Raw genomic sequence first — 8,088 nt, forward strand, 5'->3', positions numbered from 1 at the left:
GTCTCACATAGGACTTTTCACATTGGTTGGTTAAATATATGTGTAGAGACTAGTCATCTGAGAATTCAGTCATCTGCTAAGGAATTGATGCTGGCTGTTAGAAAACAGCTCAAGGAAGGATGCCATTTAAAGCTTTATAACTTTATTCTTTGCCAGGATATTCTCCTGCTACCTTGGTTTTTCAGAGTGTCTACAAGAGCAAGCATTACGTGGGGACCAGGGATACACCATATGGCCTATACTTATGGAGATTTCTGAGTGACTTTCTATCACCTGTACTGCATTTTGCAAGTCGAATCTGTCTAAACCTACCAGTTTTAAGAGTAAGAGTAGCGGTAAAAGAACTCTTAGAGACAAATACATCTTCAGCATATCTTGTTCCAAGCATTCCGTCTAAGGCATATTCAGGAAGTGAAACTGTGTTCTCTGTAATTATTTGTCTTTCTCCATGTGTGCATGTATACATGTGTATATGTATATGTGTATTTGTGTGTAAAGTAACATGCAAGTGTACATATATAAGGGCATATACACATTTATATATGCATATGTAAATAAAATTACACATATAAATATATGTGCATATCTTTCAGTTGTTCATTGATTTAATATAGAGTTACCAGCACATTGTCATTCTCACAAAGTGTACAAGATAAATTGCTCTGAGGGTCTGTGCTCTATAATGAGCATCCTTTGTACTAACTTCCCCCATTACTTTGATTTTCATCGCTATGAAAAACTTGGGTCTACTTTCCATTTGATAGCTTTATTTTCATTACATGTAGTTACTAACATAATAAACACAAAAGATTGCTTGTAAAAGAAAAAGAACGTTCAGGTCACAGGTTAAAAGTATCTTATCGATGGAGGCATAGAATTCCATTTTGTATGTATACCACATTTTCTTGATCCATTCATCTAATGGGTTGGTTCCATATCTTACCTACAGTAAATAATGCTGCATTAAACATAGTCGTGCTGGTAGCTTTAGTGTGGTTTTGTTTGTAAACATTTGGGTAAACGCCCAAAAGTGGGATTGCTGGGTCATAGGGGAGCTCTTTGTGGAGTCTTTTGAGGAACCTCCATACTAATATTCTATGCCTCCATCAGAAAGAATGACATTGCCCCATTTGTTAGGAAATGGAAAGACTTGGAAAAAATTATATTAAGTGAAGTAAGCCAGGCCCAAAGAAACATAGGTCCGATGGCTTCCCTTATTTGCAATATCTAGTATATGTCTGAGTCAAGCAGAAAAGGTCAGATAAGGTGATGTTAGGGAAATGTTCCCTAAGATATGCATTCAAATGTTCATTTTTCTTTCATGTGATTGTTTCAAACACATTCATAAGATTATTTCATTGTTGCTTTGTATGTCCCTTCCCCACAGTATAACCCCTGCTTTCACTCTATTTGAGGTCGGTATAACTTGTGGAGGGGAAGGGGAAAACCAAATAGTTTAAATAAGGATACAGGTGGACCCAATGCAACAATGAGATGTACAAGTCGTTATGTCGAAAACGACCTTTACAACTTTTGTGCGAAGGGAAGGTGGGAGGGGAGGGGAGGATTAGGGGGGAGTAGGGGGGAGGATGGGAAGGGATGGGAAGGGGACAAAAATGAAGAGGCTACAATGCTTGATAAGAAATGTACTCATTATCTTGCCCATGCAATTGTAACTCCTCTTTACAGTATTTTCACAATAAAAACAAAGAAATAGAAAAAAATATCTTATCCATACCAATGATTCCTATGAGATAAAATTTATAAGGAATGAAGGAATGAAAAGGAATGCCTAGATCTGGTGTTTTTCCAATTAGAATGGCAAAGAATAATATCACATCACTGTTATAACTCTTAAAGAATGCAAAGGTAACTGATGGTCTCTATCATGTTCCTACAAAACCAGGAGATTCTGAAGGATAATAGTAGACCCACAGAAATTCTAAGTAGCAGACATGGAGCATGAAAGAGAAAAAGAGGAAATGAGAGAGAGTGAAAGAGAGAGAGAAATATCATAATAATGAAAGCGCATAACAGATAAAAAAGAACTGAATGAGAAAATTCATACTGCTATCTTTAGACTCTATGTGTACATTCGAAAGTATCTGATGTATGATAACCCATCAAAATGAAATATAAAGTTATTTTGATGAAAATAAAAATGACTCAGACGAAGTTGCAAATGCAAAAACAATCTTCACAGAAGCAAACTCTCAGAGATACTTCATGACTTTGGAAAGGATAAAGTGGCCGAAGTTAGTATAAATTTAGAAGTACGACAATTTAAAAAATATAAAACAATATTTATATCTTTATATAACCCAAAGCAGAAAGCAAATGTTGTTTAGATGATGTTTTTAAAACACAGTCTCTCAGGTGCTGGGAACATGGCTCAGCGGTAGAGTGTTTGCCTTGCATGCATGAGGCCCTGGGTTTGATTCCTTAGCACTACATAAGCAGAAAAAGATAGAAATGGTGCTGTGGCTCAAGTGGTAACGCTAGCCTTGAGATGAGGGACAGCACCCAGGTCCCAGAATCCATGACCAAGAAAATAAAAATAAAAAACAAAAAAATCAGTCTCTCACTTTTGTGGCCTCAACTATGTAATATTGTTGCTTCAGACTAGGGCTAAGTTTTTAGATGTAGACACTTATCAACACTCCTGATTCAGATTCTACTTGATCATTTTTTAAATAAATATTTTGTTTTTAATTTTGCTGTTTGTAAATTCACATGCACCTATAAAAAATTGTTTGGCCATCCAGTAACCTTCTCAAATAACCTCCTAATGACGACTTACAAAAAGTTGTATTATATTACAAGTAAAACAATGCTACAAATAAAGAAAACTAATAATTAAATATTAATGATTAATAAAATAAAAACGAAACAATTACTAGTATTTTCAGTATTTGAAGTGTACTACATATTAGATTTTAGCATTTTCTCATATTCCTATACATTTAACACTGGCTAAGGTTTTGATGTTCAACAAGATTTTTATAGAATATGAGTACTCTTTAAAATTACACACTAAGATTACTATTTATGGCTCATCTCATCATTTGTTTATGGTTTATATCATCATTTATTCCTTGCTAGCATATAAAGTAAGGAAGTCCTAAGGTTTTAACAGAAACTGTGTAGTTAACAAAATCTAAACTCTTCACTCTGCCTCTTTACACAAAGACTTTGCAAGTTTTCTTTAATCAAGTTTCTATAAACTCTGCAATGTACATTCTTAGTAGGATACGTCTGCTACCATAAATCTTAAATACTTCATAGAAAAGTTTTATATCTGCCAAAAAGTCCTAATTTTGGCATATATAACCAAATACTCAACATTAAATATATTTAAAACATTAATTCTTTTAACAAACCTTAACATTTGTTGCTGTGTTCATTATGACAGGTGCCTTGTATAGAATAATTGAATTCCTCCTCCTACACATCTCTTGAACAAGAAATATGTGGAATTATTTTGTTTTTGACATGTCAATCTTGACTTTATTCTTAAATGTGTGCTTATGTAAGAAATATATGGTTCTAAAATTTCATGACAATTCTTTTGAACTTACTTTTTGTTGAATTGTCTAGTTTAATAGAATCAATTACACTTTATATATAAAAAGTGTTCTCTGCTCAATTCAGCATCACATACACTAACATTGGAACCATACAGAGAAGATTAGCATGGCCCCTGCACAAGGATGACATGCAAATTCGTGGAGCATTCCACATTTTTACAAGAACAGATGCTGGTGGGGATGTGGTCACAAGGGAACCGTATGCATTCTTGGTGGGAGTGTATACTTGTTCAACCACTTTGGAGAGCAGAATTGAAATTCCTCAAAAGACTCCACATATATACCACATTTTCTTGATCCATTTGATGTCAGTATAACATGTGGAGGAGATGGGGGCAAACAAGTCGTTTAAGGATTCAGGTGGACCTGTTGCAACAATGAGAAGTACAAAATGTCATGTCAAAACCAGCTTTACAATGTCGGTGGGGGGAGGGAGGGGGGTATAATTGGGTGGGGGGAGGGGGGAGGCTGGGAACGAGGTGAAGGGTAAACAAAGGAGGAGGCTGCAATGCTTGGTAAGAAATGTATGCATTATCCTGCCCATGTAATTGTAGCCCCTCTGTACAGTATGTTCTCAAATAAAATAAAATAATATTAAAAAAAAAGACTCCACATAGAGCTCCCCTATGACTCAGCAATCCCACTTTTGGGCATTTACCCAAATGATCACAAACAAGACAATACTAAAACTACCAGCACAACTATGTTTATTGCAGCATTATTACCATAGCTAAGATATGGAACCAACCCAGATGCCCCTCACTAGATGATTGGATCATGAAAATATGGTATATATAAACAATGAAATTCTATGCCTCCATAAGAAAAAGTGGCATTACTCAATTTGTTAGGAAATGGAAGATTGGAAAAATATTAAGAGAAGTAAGCTAAGGCCAAAGAAACATAGGTCCCATGTTTTTCCTTATTTTCAATAATGAATATATGTCTGGCATATGACCAGATAAAATGATGTTAAGGGAATTGAACCCCAAGATAGGGAAACAATTGGTATTTTGTTTCTTGCTGTTGTTTCTAACATATTTATAATGTGCAATGTGATTTTTTGTTTCTTTACATGTTCCTCCCCCACTCTATAACTTCTGTTTTCACTTTATTTGCAGTTGGTTCACCTACATCTTGTATGTACACTACTATAATTTGCAGAGGGAAAGGGAAAACAGGCTCAAATAGGGATACAGGTTAACCTATAACAATGAAAAGCACAAGAAACTATGTTGAAAAATGAACTTTACACTCTCCGTGGGGGCGGGGAGAGAAGAGTGTACTTGTTGAGGTGGGAGGGAAGGGATGGTAGATGAAATATAAAGGAGGAGGCAACAATGCTTGTTAGGAAATGTACTAATTATCTTGCTTATGTGAATGTGAACCCTCTGTACTGTATGATTACACTAAAAAACTTATAAAATTGTCCTGAGATGGAAGAGTTTATTTCCTTTATTTTACCCATATAATATCATTAACAATGAAATTAATTTGACTTCTGGGAAGATCTATGCGGAGGAAGATCTCTCGCATAGGAAGCAGTTTTAGTGTTCTAATGAACAGACCTAGGATAGAGAATCACACCAAGTGTGCAATTACAGTACAGAGGGTTTGGCCAGAGAGGCAAAATCCAGGCAAGGAGACATATCTGAGCACTTGCCTGTATAGCCTCAGCTGCGGTGGCTGCGTTGGCTGCCGTGGCTGCAGTAGCAGCCATACATATAACACAGAGATTCTGGGACAAAGGTGCCAGACACAGGAGGCAAGCGGATTCCACTCAACACCAGCAAGAATTGACAAGGAAAAGGTATCTTCATCTGGCAGATCACAAACCAGAGACGACCCAGGAACCAACACTCCGCCATGAATAGAACCCTGACATCCTGACTGTTTCTCATGGAGTAGAGGTGGGAAGGCTGCCCCTCCCCCCATCCACCTGAGATCTCCATCTTTGATACAGCAAGACCCAGCTGAGCAGCTAGCTGCAACTCAGGCCCTGGAAGAAAAAAAAAAGAGTCATTTAGCAGGTCACAGGAACCTGACCTGACCTGCCAGGCTCAACCCCACTCAGGGGAAAGTCACCCAGCCCAGACAGAGAAAAGTCTGCCCCCAAATGAGTGGCTTTCTTCACTGGGTAAACAGAGCCAGAGGCTGCCCCTCCCTACAGCAGCCTAGTCAAACAATTGAACTTCAGTAAACATAAATTCTGAGAATGGCTCCACGCTGGGTTCTGTGAGTGTCTCTGGAGCTAGCTCCTGAGGGAAAAGCTACTGTTTGCTGAAAGGCCTCAATGCTACCCAGAACCTAGCCTCATCACAGCATCTCCAAATTAGAGTTAACAGCTATCTAACTCTTTTGTGATACTCAAAGCAAAACTCCGTCTCACTGAACTAGCCTGGGAGGAGGATCTGAGTAAAACAGAGCATTTTTCTGCCTGCTCAAACAAACAATTAAGAAACCAAACAAGCCACAGGAATACCAAAAACCACAAGCAGACCAGAGAGTCCAGCAAGAGATGGGTTTTGGACACAAGGCAGATACAGGATCTTCCCATCCTCCTCCCGTCCCCCCCCAAAATAAATCAAAGACATGCTTTGGTTCCATTTATTTTACTATTTATGTTTTAAAATTCGCTTACTATTAATCTTTTTTTTTCAATTATAATTTTTACTTTAGGTGTATATGAGCACCCTTTGGTGCTTTTTTTTCTTTTCTTCATTTTTTTCATTTTTTTCCTCTTGCTGTTTTTCTTTTTTTTTACTTAAACGCTGTTCTGTTCATCTTCAGATATATAGCCCTCTTCGAATATTATACCTTATCCCCCATTGTGTACACATTTAATCCAGAAATTTATTACTCAATTCACAACCTCTTAGGCTTAAATTCTTTAATAGCAGTATTACCTCTTTGTACATATATAATTTTTAAAGAATTTTTGTTTTTCTATTTTTCTTGTTGTTTTTTGTTTTAATTTTTCTTTTTTAAATCCCTCTCCTATCACTCTGTCCAATTCATTTCCCTCTCTGAGATTAGGACTTGATAAAATTCACTCTCATTTTACTTCTCCACACCACTATAATCCTATTTTACCCACATTTCTCCATAAACCTAATAATTTATGATTTGCCAAATTCTTTCTTGCTGTTCTTATCCCATTAATCCATAGTTGTTTGATGTTGAGTAGATTGTATCTGTTGAGTTAGATTGTACCTGCAGCTTTTTTTTTCTTTTTTGTCAGTCATGTTGCCTGCACTCTGGGCCTGGGTGCTGTCCCTCAGTTCTTCCTCTCACGGCTAGTGCCCTATCACTTGAGCCATAGCATCATTTCTGGCCTTTTCTGCTTATGTGGTGCAGAGGAATCAAACCCAGGGCCTCATGCATGCAAGGAAAGCACTCTAACACTGAGCCACCTTCCCAGTCCTCCCAGCCTTTTGAATGTGCAGCTACAGAACTTTGGTTGATGCTTGCCTTAAAATTGTGTTCTAGCACAAAATTGATGTTACTTTCATACCAAATGGGCAGAACAAGCCAGAAAAACAAAAGAAAAAATGACAAGTCTTCGTATCTCAACTCCCAATCAAGACAATCAGGTGACAGAACAGCTAATGAATAATCCAGAGCAGAGTTCCCTAAAAGCTCTACAAAAACTCCGGTAAACATGGTGAATGAAAAGATTGAAAACCTGCAAAGGACTCAGTGTGAGCGTGATAGGGAGAGAGAGGAGGCAAACCAAAGGTAAATACAGGAATCTGGTGAGCGTGAGAAAGCTACTCAAAAATTGATACAGGAATTGCATGAGCAGCTTGAGAGCAGTCAAAGAGAAAGAAGAGAATTGTGTGTGAGAGCAGGCTGAGAACAGTCAAAGAGAAAATAGGAATTGCATGGGCAGGATGAGAACAGACAAAGACCAACACAGGAATTGCGTGAGCAGTCTGACAAAAGTCAAAGAGAACTACAAGAATTGCATGAACATGAGGAAGCTAATCGAAGAGTAATGCAGGAATTGCGAGTGCAGGATGAGAATGGACAAAGATCAATACAGGCATTCATGGAGTCCATAAACAGACAGCTGAAAGAATTCAGGGAGTCCACAAAAGAAATGCTGAATGGAGCCTGCCAAAAGGAATGGGACTCCAAGGAACCATAGCCAATCAACTAAGTGCTCAGAGAATAAAAACTAAACACCAAATTAAGGAAGTAAAGAAGTTCATACAAGATCTAAAACAAAGCTCAAAGAGTTTGAAGCCATCGACCAATTAGAAAGAAAAGAAATAAAAGAACATAGTAGAAAGTCTTGACAGTAGGTTAGACCATGAAGAAGATATTATAAAGCCTAGATATTATAAAGAAAGAACATACAACTATCCAAGACAAATCCAAGAAATATGATAGCTATATTTAACATTTGGAAGAGACCATCAAAAGGCCTAATATGAGGATAATGGATAGAGGAGCACCTAAAGACAGAAGTTAATGTTCTAGGAAATTTGTTTAACAG

General features: G+C 37.3%; 1 non-coding gene across 1 annotated transcript; it reads left to right on the plus strand.

Annotated features, from left to right (window-relative positions):
- The first annotated feature begins 3,638 nt into the window (after positions 1 to 3,638).
- On the plus strand, positions 3,639 to 3,745 carry LOC138808741 (U6 spliceosomal RNA). Its single transcript, XR_011366612.1, has one exon. It is a non-coding gene; the product is annotated as a U6 spliceosomal RNA (small nuclear RNA).
- The last annotated feature ends 4,343 nt before the right edge of the window (positions 3,746 to 8,088 follow it).

The sequence above is a fragment of the Dipodomys merriami genome, unplaced genomic scaffold (genome assembly GCF_024711535.1).
Source record: "Dipodomys merriami isolate MVZ:Mamm:240054 unplaced genomic scaffold, mDipMer1.0.p SCAF_472, whole genome shotgun sequence".
Lineage (NCBI taxonomy): Eukaryota > Metazoa > Chordata > Mammalia > Rodentia > Heteromyidae > Dipodomys > Dipodomys merriami.